We start from the raw sequence: 14,668 nt of genomic DNA on the forward strand, positions 1-14,668 counted from the left end.
GTGACCTTGTTATGAAAATTATTTCTCCAGACTTCTGCCACAAGCCTGAGGGGCTCTCTGTGGGCTACAGGGGGTTTAATAATGTTTGTTAGTTTTTCTTGCTTCAGGCCTGAATGTTGCCTCCTCATCACCTGAGTTTGTCACTGCTGTGCGTTACTCTTGTCACTGTGGACAAAGTTGCTCAGGCAGCCATGTTTTGCCTAATATCCTGAAGCAGTTCACCCTGAAGTCCTGAACCAAAGTAAATCCGACCTCTCCCTCAAGGTGTTTCCTGGCCAGTGCACTGTTACAACCGAAACCAAACCAAACAAACATAAAAGGACCCAAGACAATGGCCAGAGCTCGAAGCTTAGCTTTTTAAGTTTCTCAGTTGCTGTTTCCTGCTTCTTAAACTACGAACCTCCACAACTTACACATGAACAGATACCTGGCAGTGAGGGAAAATGGTTCAGAGCCTAAGTCCCTTACCCCAGGGTTTCCTTTCCTATGGACACAGCCTCTCAGTGTTGGACTTAGTGTCTAAAAATTTCATCTATCTTTCCACCCTTTCAATCATATCTTTGTTTGGTTTGCTGCTGTCCTGGGAGTAAGTATGCATCTGGTGTACGACACGGGCAGCTTCATCTCTACTTTATCTCTCCTCTTTGCCTTACTTCATCTCCCATCTCTTAGAACCCCACACCTCAGAGCCCCACTTCAGGCCTGGGCTATTTTGACCTGGAACTCTCTGCTTTGCAGCTACTTTTGGACAGGGTGGAGTGAGGTAGGGGTAGGCGGGGAGGGTCTTACCTGTGTTAGAACCTGTGTCAGATGGTAAGGCTCCAATGACCTCCAGTGATCTCCTCTGTTTATAAACCAGAGCAGAAGACTAGGCAGGAAGGGTCAAAGTAACAACTGGGCCCTCAACAGCTCCTGCCCTGCCCAGACGGGCTTAGAAACAGCTTGTGTATTATCTCTATGTCAGGCATTCTTCTCACGGCAGCCTTGACTCATGGCCCAATGACTTCTGGCCAAATCTTGTCCTTGTCACTGAAAAGTAGACCCTCTCCAGGCGTCTGGGTTCTGGCTTGCTGGCTCCATATGGCAGAACCAGAAAACAGAGAGCAACACCCAGGCCAGTGAAACGCCTCCAACATGCTACAGAGAAGGGAGAGCCTTGCTCAAAATGCTCCCAAGTCCTGTCATGGCCAGTGGCTGCTCCGTGCTACCTAGTCTTCTTAGAGAAGGTTTTCGGTGGAGCCATGCCAACAGTACCAGAGTAAAAACAGTCACAGAAGGCACACTACGCAGTTCCTGTGTGCTGTGGGTCAGGCCCTGAACTTCTCTGATCCTTGCTTCCTGAAACACTGTTCCTCCAGGCCAATGGGGAATGACTGACATAAAGGTGACCAACTCAGAGCACTGAGTGCAAATACTACACAAGTCATTGCCGTTTCTATTCCTTGAATACCAGATGCTTCCATTGTACAGTGCTGCCCAATGAGATCCCTGGACTGTCTCAAGGGCAAGGTTACTTAAAGGACCAAATGATACCAGGCAAAAAGAATACAAGCCAGGGACACCCTGTCTCAGTTCCTCCAGGTGGTGTCACCTGACTCTTCGGTGATTTCTGAGGACCCTGGGGAAAAGGGGTCCTAACACATAGTGCGTGCGTGCGTGCGTGCATGCGTACATGTGTGTGTGTGTGTGTGTGTGTGTGTGTGCACGTGTGTAAGGTGTGTTAGGGGCCCCAGAATCACAGAATAGCCAAACAGTGAGACTGATCCAGTGAGCCAGCAGCTAGTTTTGACTCCCCAGGAGCTCCTCCACAGAGGCTCTACTTCCACTTTCCACCTCTCTGTTTCACCTGTTCCCTTTCCCTCATACTTGGGCACACAGATAAGAGTAACACACCCCAGGAGAGGCCTCACTCCTTATAACACTGGGCCCCAGGGTTGGATGCAGCCAACTTGTTCTTTGTACTTTGCAAATCAGGGTCCCAGCCGCCACCTGTTTGGCCTCCGAATGGCCCCGTGCCCTGGTCTCTGGGGCATATCCAGCCCATCTTTCCTAGGTGAGAGGCCCTGTGTAAGTCATTCTAGCTCTCTGGTGGGTCTGCTCCATAAGGCAGAGCAATCACACCTCTTTAAGGGTCTATGGGAAGTGTGAGCAGACCCTCCGGGCATCTAACGTGCACAGAAATAAGTTATCTTCCCCACCAATGCACAGGTGATGGGACTGAGGCTTAGTGGGGAAGCCTCTGACTGAATTCATGTACAAAGGTACTGAACCATGAATTTGAACTTGCTCCTACTCCTCATGGTGCTTTCTCAGACTTAGAAACAGAAAGCCTAGACACCCCTCCACCTCCTTCCTTTCCTGTCTCTGGCACATGTACTCTGTGCTAAGCAAAAAATTCCAGGAAGAAGATGCTGGCTTGGAAAGGATCTGGGGTTTCTGTGTTCTCATGCAGGGGTGTGCCTCATTTCTGCTTTAATCCCTCATTTGGAGAACCCATGGCTCAGTGAGTCAGAGCTGGGAAGTTCCTGCCTAGAGCTCAACTTTGGCAGTGAATGCCACTTGCTTTGGCTCCTGGGCCATCCATAACCAGCAGCTGAGGACTTCTCAGCTGACACTAGGTGACTGGCTTCCTCCCTGATAGTGTTCCCCAGTACAACTGGGGCAGCCAGGCGTTAGGGTGGTATCTGCTTGTAAAATGCCTGACTCCTACTCAAAGGTGACACTGCTGTATACCAACCGAGGACTTTTAGGGGGCCCTGCTTCTTGCTGACCTGGACCCCAGTTTGGGTCACTGTCTACCACATTGGGGGGTTTGCCTACTCCCCTCCATATCCCTTCTCCAACCAGCGATGCAGGGCTTGGGCTTCAAAAATCTCAGTTTTGAGCTTTCCCTGCTCAGACAGCTCTGGAGTCAACTAGTTGATGTCTGGCTTGATAAAACCACAAGAAGTGAGGCCTTTCTTCTGCCCTACCTTTATGGTGGTGACTTGCAGGCCGCTTCACACTTATGTCTGAAGGTTGATGTGTTCTGTGCTGATTTCCTGAAGCTTTCTGGTTTCAGGGTTCCAGCCAGAATGGGTTCCCTAAGTGCCTGAGGTCTCACACCTCCTCCCTTTTCTCATCTTTTCAAATGACTGGTCTCGGAGGAATGCTCATTTTCCTTCCATTCCCTCTCAGACAGGATCCTCGCTGCTGGCCTTACAGATCCCCAGGACTCTTCCAACCAAGCCTGGTGTCCCAAATGACTCTCCATTTTACCTGTACTTGGCTGGCCCATCCCAGACAGAGCTGCCACTAACAGCCTTTGTGCATAGTATGCCCGGGTGTGATGGCTACTTTTCCTTGTCAAATTGACTAGATACAGAATTACCATGGAAGTACAATCAATCTTATGAATATGGAAGGAGGTAGCTGGAGGAATGGCTCAGAGGTTAAGAGCACTTACTGCTCTTATAGAGGATCGGGGTTTGAATTCCAGAACCCACAGCGGACACCATACACATGCCTGTGTGTAATCCCAGTTGTGAAGGATCTATGTCCACTTCTGACCTCTACAGGCACCTGCAATGCACACATGCGTGCGCGTGTGCATGCGCGAGCACACACACACACACACACACACACACACACACACACACTTTTTTTTTAAAGAATTTCTATAAAAGAGGTTGTCTAGAGGGTTTAACTGAGCTGGGAAGACCTATCCTGAGTATAGGGGACATCATACTGGACTGAATAAGAAGGAGAAAGTCAGCTTAGTGCTAGCATTCATTCCTCTCTGCTTCCAGACAGCGGAAGTAATGCATTCAATCACTTCCCTATCCTCCCACTGTGCTACCCTTGCCTAGGTGATCTGTACCCCAGCTGTGAGCCAAAACGAGCCCTCTAATGATGGTTGGAGTGAAAAGTGGATCATGCATCTGAATACTTGGATCCCAGTTGGTGGCACTGTTTGGAGAAGTTACACAATCTTTAGGAGGTTGAGACTTGCTGGAGGAAGCACATCTCTTGTAAATGTTGCTTTTGTTCAGAGTTCTTGAGGACAGCAGCATAAAGTTACCAATATACCTCCCTTCCTTTCTTAAGTTCCTTCTGCCAGACATTTTGTCATATCAGTGAGAAAGGCAACCGATACATGAAGTTCAAGCAGCCAGAGAATCTCTGAGTAACTTTCTGGATCCCTGTTTTGTAAAGGAGGAAGTTGGGCTCTGAGAAGCTGGCCTTCACAAGCCACCTGGAACACCAGTTCCAGTCAGCCCTGTTCAATAGAATGCAAGGTGAGGTCTTGAATAAAGGAGCTAGCTCTGGGTCAAGGGTAGGAAGGGCTCTGTTGGTTCCTAAGTCGGTCCTTCAGTGTCATGCTGTCTTGCCTGTCCCTGGGAAACCTGCAAGACCCTTCTGAACATAGGTGTGGTGGTTTGAATGAGAATGTCCTCTGTAGGATCTGGCACTTGAACATTTGGTTCCCAGCGGGCAGCTCTGTTTGGCAGGCTTAGGAGATACCTCCTTGCTGGAGGTGGGCTTTGAGAGCTTAACGCTTCACCCTAATCCAAGTTCACTGTCTGGTTTTTGCTTGTGGTTCAAGACATAAGCCCTCAGTTTCTGCTCCAGCTGTTATGCCTGCCCCCTACTGCCTCTGCTCCATCATCCTGGGCCCTAACTACCTAGAATCATAATCCCAAATAAACTCTCCTTCTATCAGTTGCCTTGGTCACAGTGCTTTATCTCAGCAACAGAAAAGTAACTGACACACCTGGGTGAGTCATCATCACCAGTAAATGATGAAGCCACAGACTAGGCCAGAGCCAGGAAGTATCTTGACAGTCTCTATGTTAAATCCACTCGGAGGGGCCGGTGCCTCGCAAGAGACCTCTCCAAAGACTTAAGTGACTCTAAGATGGCTGACCCGTGACAGCTCAAGAAAGGTGCCTTGGAACAAACCGCTCTGCAGACAGCTGAGGCTTGGTAAGGATGAGGGATGAAGGGTAAGAATGAAGTTCATCACAGCATTTAGGGGAAATACTAGTCAGGATTAGGGAGACCTGGTTGCCCTGTAGGGCGCCTTGGCCAGTAGACAGTGACTGGCCTTGGAGTATTTGGAAATGTGGACTCGAGATGAAGGCAAAGGGGAAACAAGGTCAGTGTCTGAGAATCATCAGGGCTACAGTGACATACAAGGCTGGAGTGTAGAGGGGGCTTGTGACATTCTGAGGAGGCTGGAGAGTGGCTTTAATTCATCTCAGAGACTGCACAAGTCTATCTTGTTAGAGTCCTTGGGTTCCATGATCCATCCCGTACACTCATCTATTTCTCCATAACCAAGAAGTGTTAGCACATGGGAGAGCCTGTGGCTACACTTGCAAGTCTCTTTCTGGGCTCTCCTACCTGCCCCTCTTGCTGATTTCCTTGCTGGGAGGATGGGGGAGCAAAACCTCCCTTGAAACACGGATAGCGATTCAGGACACAGTCTAGAGACTCCACGAGAAGCCTGATTAACCAGGATTAGCATTACATGGGGGACGGTCAGGTTGTGTTTTCATATTCTCAGCAGAACAAAAGGAATTTAAGTCCACAAATCTTCTTATGGGGATGGAAGGGTGCTCAACTTGGAGTGTCACGATTTGCAAACAGCAGGAGAAGTGAAGAACAGGACTGGGAGCCTGGGGAATCCTGCTGTCTGGGTACCCAGGTACACAGGTCCTCAAAGGAAAGGGCATTCCTGATTTGGATGGAGTAGCAAACACAGCACAGGAAAGGCCGCTCAGGAACCTCCACCCCACCACAGTGGCCCCTGGACCTGTCAGTTGCTTCCCAGATGCTCATGTGAGTGAGAAGTCTCAGCCAGGCTGCTCAGAGCTAAGCTTCAAAGAGCTGAAAGGTGACTCCGAGGGTTCTTCCTGCATTGTCCTTTGATTTTCACAGGAACACTTTAATTTTGATTCCAAAGGCATTAGATGGTTCTGGTAGAGGCAGGGACTCCTGCTAGTGTGCTTGGGATGGGCTAGTGTGCTATGGTACAGAGTCCTGCATTCACCAGCAGGTACCTGTGAGAGTCCACTGCTATGGAGGGTTCGGGCATGTCCCTTTGTGTAGTGGGGTCTTAGATGACGCTGCCTAGCCCCTGAGGTGAACAAAAGCTCATCAGAAAGAGCCACCCTTCCACTTGACAGTTTACTGCACCCAAGTTGCCTGTTGATATCTTTCCTAAACTCAGGAAATAAGGGACATTACCCTAGCTAAAGGACCACTGAGCAATCCTCTTGGAGAACTGGGATACCAGGCTGGAGTAGAACTGTCAGACTAGCAGTGGAGAAGCAAAGAGCTCAGAAAGCAGCAGCCAGGAGAGAAATGCCACTGTTAATGTCCCTCCATGTGTAGCCTTGTTGGAGGAGCCTGAGCACAGTGATGCAGACGTATGCAGTGGAGGACAGCACAGGGCCCTGTCTTTGTTATATAGCCTGCTCTGTTGAGTGACTCTGGGAACCTCAATCTTGCAGTTCAGAGCTCATTTTTTCTTAGTATACTGGGAACATGGAGATAGGAAGGTCTGAGGACATAATTCCCTGACACATTGTGAGTGACAAGCTTTCAGTCGAAGACAGACATGACTCCTGGGTCATGCTGCCAAGGCCTGTAATGGATACTACATGCTTGGGGGGTGGGTCAGAGACATTCTGATAGAACCATGTCACTTGATGAATCCTTGGTGTAGTGTGTGGTCACAGAGACCCTTCCTCATCAATCATTACATGAAGGCTTCAGGGTTCATGGAAAAACTCACTAAGAGAACAGCTCTTAGGTCTGGGGTCAGCTGCAGGGCCATCCTGCTCCATGGAGGAGACAATATAACAGTCCCTTCACTGTCCGCTAGAATAGAGTGAGAAAATGCAGGCCCTGCTTCCAGGACGGTGTTAACATGCCTGCCCCTTCTCTGGTCCCCGTGCACTTCTGGGCCCCAGGCAGAACTCAGGCAGTTCCATTCAGCTCCATCCAATCAATCTGTCAATGTGTCTGCTTTATGCATCAGGATAATGGAGCTCAGAAAAGGGGATCACTTGCTCCAGTATGGAACATCTTATAAGAGTTACGCTAAAAGGCTGGCTGGCTAACCAGCGTGGCTGCAGAGCCCATGCTCTTTCTGCTGAGTCTCTTCTTGGGCTAGACCAGTCTCCTACCCCAGGAAGTCTGTGGAAAAGGGAGCGTCATCCCACCCTGTCCTGAACCTCCCAAAGTGACCACAGATGCTATCTACCCTCTCTGTCTAACTGAGGAAGCATGTGTGGAGGAGAGAGGTGTCTTGAGCTAGTATCGGTTATGGCTGGAGGTGCAGTGGGAACAGACCCAGGCACCTGGCACGTAGGTATTTAATATAGACTTTTTATGCCCCCACCATGCAACCTGAGTTGCAAGTTCTGAGTATAGGGGATCAGTGAGAGGACTGGATTGTGCATCTCTTCTACCTATTAAAGAACCTCTTTATAGGGAACACAGAGTTTTAAGAGCATCATGTTGGGTTGGAAAGATAGCTCAGCAGTTAAGAGCACTGACTGCTCTTCCAGAGGTCCTGAGTTCAATTCCCAGCAACCACACAGTGGCTCACAACCACCTATAATGGATCTTCTGGTGTGTCTGAGGAGAGCAACAGTATAATCAAATACATAAAATAAATAAATAGTTCTTTAAAAAGTCTTTTAAAAAAAGAGCATCATGTTTTGGTCCATTTGTTTTAAAATATACAGATGTCCTCTTATCTCCTCCTAGCACCCATGGTGAAAGTTTGGCCGCTCCCTTTGGCTCTCAGAGAGATGCCAGGGCTGGAAAGTAGGAGGGCACATATGTTCTAGATGAGGGGAAACACACAGGTTGGGGTGAGAAACATCTCCTGAACCTTGCTGAAACTTGGTCAGTCAGTGTCTCTGCATGGCCTCTTTCATAGTATGTCTTATTTAGACAATTTAAGGTACAAATCTTTCCTGAGAACACGAACATGGGCATGAGGCACATGAGGGAGGGCACAGTATGGTTATGCAAAATGAAGAATAGTTCTAAACAGGAGTGGACCTTTAACATTTCCTTTTGTCCATTTTTTGTCCCTTGTCACCTTCCCTCTTTTAATCCTTCCTGACTTTTGTCAGGGAACAAACCAACAGGTAGAAAAACTGGACTTTGAAACGTTCAAGCATGTACAAGTCTGTGTGTGAATGTGTGTTTGTGAGTGAGTGTGAGTGTGTGTAAATGTGAACGTGTCAGTTTATGTGTGTGTGTCTTAAAAACATGTTTAAAAAAATTGGGGTTGCTTACAGGTTCAGAAGTTATTAGCATTAACTAATTATTAGCAAGGTGGTAACGGGGCAATGTCCAGGCAGGCATGGTGCAGGAGGAGCTGAGAGTTCTACATCTTCATCTGAAGGCTGCTAGCAGAATACTGACTTCCAGGCAGTGAGGGTGAGGGTCTTAAGCCCATGCCCATGGTAACACACCTATTTCAACAAGGCCATACCTCCTAATAGTGCCATTCCCTGGGCCAAGCATATACAAACCATCACATCAATCCTACCCATATGTTCAAATATTTTTATTAATAAAATTACTCCAGGTATACCTTGGTGACAGAAGGGATCTCTGTCCCTGACTCTTCCCAGCTGAAGCACCCTGAGTCTCAGCACTGCCTTCCTCTGAAGCTTTGAGGTCTCTAGCCCTCCTCAGGGTCTTTGGGATGTTTGGGTTATTACATAGAAGGCACCCGAAACAAACTGACCTGACTGAAAAAATAAAGTTATCTGTATCAACAGGACTACAGTAAACCAACGAATTCTGGGCAGATATTGGGGAGGAAGAACACACAAGACAGTGAGTGGGAAATTTCTAAACTTTTACATTTCTGAGACTGCGAGAAAGAACTCTTTGCAGTATGGCCAACGCGGAAGGGCTGTTAGGATGAAGGATCCTCAGAAAGAGCATCCTGTTAGAGATACCTTTGTTCTGTCCCCATTCAACTCATATATGACACATTTCTCTTGTTCCCTGCCATCATCCAATATGATAGGCCCTTGCAGATGATAGACAGAGGAAAATAAAGAGAAGTGGTGGCTGTGATGGTGGGGCAGGGGGAAACATGAACACACAGATTAGTCAAGCTGGAAGAGGGCAATGGGGTACCATGCACATTCCCTGCCTCAGGGCCTTTGCACACACTGCTGTCTACCCAGCAGTCTCCTTATCCCAGGTCTGACCCTCCTGTAACCAGGGTCTGAGTCTGTGCTGGAGACTGGGTTCCTGACCTTCATGAGGATTTGTTTCATATCCAGCACATGGGATCAGGCTAATCTGATGATGCTCAGTTAAGCAGGCCTGCTGACAAAGCCACAGCCTGCCCCTGAGGTTGCATCTCACCAGGCTGCAGTTTTGGCTTGTTCCTTATGAAATACTTCCAGGCCCTCCAAGCCTGGATCCGGGCAGAATGGCTTTCTGATGGTTCTTTTTCCAGGTGATTGAAATCCAGTTCATGGAAGGTTTAATAATTCCCTCTGGGCTTCCAGGAAAGAACTGCTCAACTATTCCCAAAAAGGAATTTCGGTCTCCGAATCCCCAGGCGATGGAGGCTCTGGAGATACAAGGCTAGCCCAAAGCTCCAGCCTGCAAGCCTTAGACAGGAGTGTCATAGTTTGTAGTTTGCAGGGTATTTCTTTGCTAAGAGCGCGAGACCTGGAAACCAAGACCTGGATTGCTGCCAGACTTGTTCTCCTGCTCACTGCTACAGACCTCAGAGACAAGCTCTGTCACATCTCTGGATTGGAGAAACGCTCCAATGGCACCACCTCCCTGCTTTAACATCTGAGGTTCACAGAGAAGATGGAACCAGTCTAGGGATGTCCACCAGTCTGTAGGAACATTGAGGCTAAACTGTGGGGTCCTTGGCTGTCTGAGCATAGCACTTAGAGTGTGACCAGCTGTAGGAAGTGTACGGTGGGTGTCTGGCAGGTACCAATGTCACCACTTATTGGAGAAGAAGACCTGGGTAGAAGCCATGCCTACCAGCTGCCTCTGCACCCCTCTATCACCAGCCTCTGCCTGCTGGTCCTCTCTCTCCGAGGCCAGTACCCCATATCCACTCAGCCTTGCTTTCTGAATTGAGCCTTCTGCTCCACTTGGAATTATGGGTCTGGCTTACTGATGTGCAGAGGCCTCACAGTCCTATCTCTGAAATGTATTTTTGAGAACGAAAGCAAAGCAACAAAATGAAGTCGTTTCGAATTTCACTTAGGGCAGGGCACTGTAAGGACCAGCTAATAGCTTCCTGTTAAGAGACAGCCTTGTCCTGTTGTCATTCCATTGTCTGAGGTTTCTTGTTCCTTCCTAATCCTATAGACACTTGGAGATGACAGACAGAGGAAGATAGAGAGGAATGGTTGCTGTGTTGGTGGGAAAAGGGGAGACTGAACACACAGAGAACCAAGGTGTGGAAGACGCCAATGGGAGATCAAGTATATCCCTGCCTCAGGGCCTTGCACACACTGCTGCTTTTAGAGCAGTTTCCTTACCCCCACTTGTTCTTCACTGTACTCTGTTATTTTGTGTCTATGCAGGTACACATATATGTCCATGAGTGTGCACAGGTACACCCTCAGAGGCCAGAGGTCAATGACAGAACCACCTTGAGTTTTGAGACAGGGACCCTGAGATCATCAAGTAGGCTATGCTGGCTGGCCATCGAACCTCCCGGATCTGCTTGTCTTGTGTCCCTGGTGCTGAGAGAGCAAGCATGGGTCACTATACCCAGCTTTTGAAAACGTGGGGTATAGAAATCAGACTTAGGTCTTCACCCTCATGAGGCAGGACTTTACTGACAGAGTCACTACCATAACCTGAATGTGTGATTCTGCCCAATAGTCCTCCTGAACACCTTAAAGCCATCTTGATTCACTCCCTGGCTCCGTGGCATTTCCCCTCCCACCTTAACCATGAGATGACAGACACTGTCACTCAACTTACATGTTTTTCTGTGTGTCCCCTGCTGATCTGTGGGATCAGAGCTCACTAATCTGGCTTGCCCTGGGCCCTAGTTGACAACAGTGACTTGGGACACAGGAGAGCACTCAGGGCTGGGAATCATTTTCTTCCTGCCTTTGCCTCATAAGGGCTGAGAAATCTCAGACTTCTCAGGTGCTGAGACCTCAGTGGACAAGGAGCTGGTCGGACAGCAGTGTCCGCTTGGGGCAAGCAGTCTACAACCTTGAGACCTTAAGCCTGGAGTTTGGTTTTTCTGGTTGGCCCCGGCTGAGCAAATTGTTGTTTCCGGGGATGGCTTTCCTTTGGCTTTGCAAAAATCAATTTGCAAAAACCAAAACAACCTAGTAGTGTAACTGTCTAACCAACCACCCAAGACTGTGTCACTGGGCGTGAGAAGTATCTGTGGGCACCTCTGAGGGCTGAGGTAGGATGGGATGAAATCACAAGGAGGAGCCTGGTCTCTCTGTGGGCTCAGGGTCTTGCTTCCTAGAGAGCTGGATCTTCAGAGAGCATTTTGGGGACACGGATTCTTGTCAGTCACCTAGGACTCATCCCTTACACCAGAACACTGGAGTTCTGGAGTGTCCTAACCACACACCAGCACCCCCCCAATCCCAGTTAAAGGCCCTAAAACTTTTCCCGATAAACTCACAGTTCTGCATGAGGTCACATCACAAAAGCCACAGCCCAGCCTTTGGTAGAGGATACAATCAGCCCCACAACATCCCAGACGATCAGAGCAGAGTCTCTAGAGTCAAGGAGAATGGAGTGCTTACCGGAAGTGCCACATCAGTGGAGTTCCTTAACCTCTTTAATTCTCAGTTTCTTCATCTGGAAAACAGAAACAAGGGCTCAGCTTCACCATCAAGAGGGCAGATGCTTGTAGGACCAACAAGAGGGTTCCTACAGTTTGCCCAGCTGGGCCTTATACAGCAAACACAAACTTGTGAAGTGGAGTGATGGCCCTGTTAACCATTCAGTGCTAGGGTTAACACATACGTACCTAAAACAGCACTGGCAGACCGAGAGAGCCATATGTCTCGACTTCTGTCTGAAACTGAAACAGCCAAGCTCTGAGGACCAGGCCTTTAAGACCACTTTCAGTTCCAAAATGTTAAACGTGGAGCACTTGCCCCAGAGCCTGAACTACCTGGGGATGTTGGCTGGTCTAGCTCCTCCCACTCCCGGGGGATGACTAGTGCAGGAAGTAGCCATGGGAGCAGGGAATAGCCCCTTCCTGTGGGCCCAGCACACATTCTAACCTCCAGGGCATAGCAGCCTCACAGGAAGCCGGCAGCAGGAAGACTGTGAGCTTCACCTGAACCATGAGGTCACAGCCTGAGCTGGAGATAAGGGTCTTAGGTGAAAGGTTATGACCTCTGATTCAGGCGCCTGCTGGAAGTTCTGTAAGGGTCTCAGAATTGGGGGTCCAGGCACAGGTTGACCTTTTTGGTGAGAGATTTATTAGGTGGGTTCTGAACATGACAGAAACCCAGCGCAGGGGGGAGGAGAGCTCTTAGAGGTTTCAGGGGTGGGGGAGGGACTCCTCTGCCATGTACTTAGTTGATGAGTAGCCCGTGCCTGCATTCTGCTTGTCTCTAATTCCAGGGAAGGCAGAAGTTCCACCCTTCAGTTAATGTGTGTCCATCATGAGGGACATGTGACACATAGCCCCTTTGTTTAGTGTCTCAACAATCATCCTTTAAATAAGATAGAATGGAAAGAATGGGACAGATGGACTGTCCCAGTGCCCATAACTTCCCTGTAGCAGTGGGAATTACAGAGTCAGCTGAGTGTGGAGGCTGCTGCAGGTGAACATGGCTTGAAAGGCCTTGGCCCAAGCTTAACAGTCTTAGGTCACCCTGGGGCAGGAGGCCTAAAGAGGCTTTGAGTCTATACAATTCTTTTGCGGGAAAAAGGAAACAGATAGTTCGTAGTTTGTAGAGGGAAGAAGTTGAATTTGAGAATGAGGGAGGCCTGATGGTTGGCTGAGCTTGTGTCTTAATTTCTGAGAGGGATGGAGACATCCCCAAACATCACGTACTGAACAACTGCTCCTCCCTTGGGCTATTCCTCCTGCCAGGAGGGAAATAACTTTCTGAGAGGCGAAGCCCTTCGTTTTCTTTTACTAGACTACTTCAGCGGCCTTGAATCTGGGTTAGCTGAGGGCTGTCATCAAGAGCGGATGACCCAGAGCCCAGGATGTTCATGGTACATGTGTGCTTAGCGACACTAGCTATGGATCCAGATGTCTGGGGCTGTCATTCATGTCATGTGTGCTTAGGGACACTAGCTATGGATCCAGATGTCTGGGGCTGTCATTCAGTGGCTCCACACCCTCAGTGAGCCACAGTGTGTGGTTACCCCTCAATTTTCCCATCCATAAGGAATGCCAATAGTGCTTACCTCCCATGGGTGGGTGGGATGATTCAGAGACCAAAATAAAGACAGCATTTAAGACGTGTATGATAAATGCTATCTAAAGGCTGTAGACCATCCTCACCACCATCATGGTCATAACCACAACCAACATCACCACCACCGCTCTCATCACAAACATTATTACTGGACAGTGCAAATAGTTATTCCCTGCTTTGTACTCATTGCAACTATCACCATCAGCATCAAAATCATCATCATCATCACAAATGTGACTATCAGCTCATCATCTCACCACCATTACCGTGGTTATTATCAGAAACATTGCCACCATCATCACTATCATGATCCAAAGGAATACCACCATCATTGTGGTGACCATCTGTCTCAGTTTCTTTTCTGATGCTCGGATAAAATGCCCCTGCTAAAGCACCTTAAGGAATAAAGGATTTGTTGGGAATCACAATTCCAGATTATGGCCCATCACTGAGAAGAAGTCAAGGCAACAGAAAATTGAAGGGGCTGGTTATATCACAGTCAGTCAAGAGGAGAGAGCAAGACATTAATGGATGCATGCCTGTGGTTAGTTTGACTTCTCCAATCTTCAAACGTTCATACCACTCCTATCTTTTTATTCCTTTAAAACCCATTTCAGCCATGCCCTTGCTCTCCCTCTCCCTCCCCCCTCCCCTCTCCCTCTCTTCTCTCTTCCCCCTGTCTCCTTCCCTCCCCCCACTCTCATCTTCCTCTCTCTTGGTTATCTCCTTTCCTTCTTTCCCCCACCCTCATGTTTCTACTCTATTCTGCTGGCCATGTTTAGTCTCCAAGTTTCTCTCCCTGCTCTCTACTCTTCTCGATGCCTCTGGCTATTTTCCCCATCACATTTCCAAGAAAAACCTTCCCCCCAACCACATCTCAGAGTAGCCATGTCCTCACTTTATCCATCTGGTGCCTGAATGAAATGAGGACATGACCACTTCTAGGTATGGTTGACAAGAAGGTTTTCATTGTAGATATGAGGGAGGCGTCTGAAAGAGTCCAGACTGAGCATGGCCAGCAGAATACATGGGACCATGAGAGAAAAGAGAGAAAGGAAGAGTGAGAGAGGAAGAGAAGAGAGAGGGATACAAAAGAAGACCAAGAGGGCAAAGAGAACTAAGAAAGCAAAGAGCCAAAATGGTGAGTTAAATAGGAAAGGGAAGCTAGGAAAGAGAGGCAGAGCTCAGGGGTTAGAGATGTTTAGAGTAGGGGGTGGGAGTGAGAAGTTCTGAGAGGAGCC

General features: G+C 48.5%; 1 protein-coding gene across 2 annotated transcripts in view; it reads right to left on the reverse strand.

The window, feature by feature from the left end:
• The window catches only part of St3gal1 (ST3 beta-galactoside alpha-2,3-sialyltransferase 1), a 68,057-nt gene that overhangs the window by 10,990 nt on the left and 42,399 nt on the right, over positions 1 to 14,668 (reverse strand). The window contains exon 3 of one of the 2 annotated variants that reach the window (XM_032916337.1): positions 11,787 to 11,841. The exons of the other annotated variant lie outside the window; for it this stretch is intronic. The gene's annotated coding sequence lies outside the window, so the exon portion shown is untranslated. The remainder of the gene's footprint in view (positions 1 to 11,786; positions 11,842 to 14,668) is intronic. 2 annotated transcript variants of the gene reach the window in all.

This window comes from Rattus rattus, chromosome 1 (assembly GCF_011064425.1).
Source record: "Rattus rattus isolate New Zealand chromosome 1, Rrattus_CSIRO_v1, whole genome shotgun sequence".
Taxonomy (NCBI): Eukaryota; Metazoa; Chordata; class Mammalia; order Rodentia; family Muridae; genus Rattus; species Rattus rattus.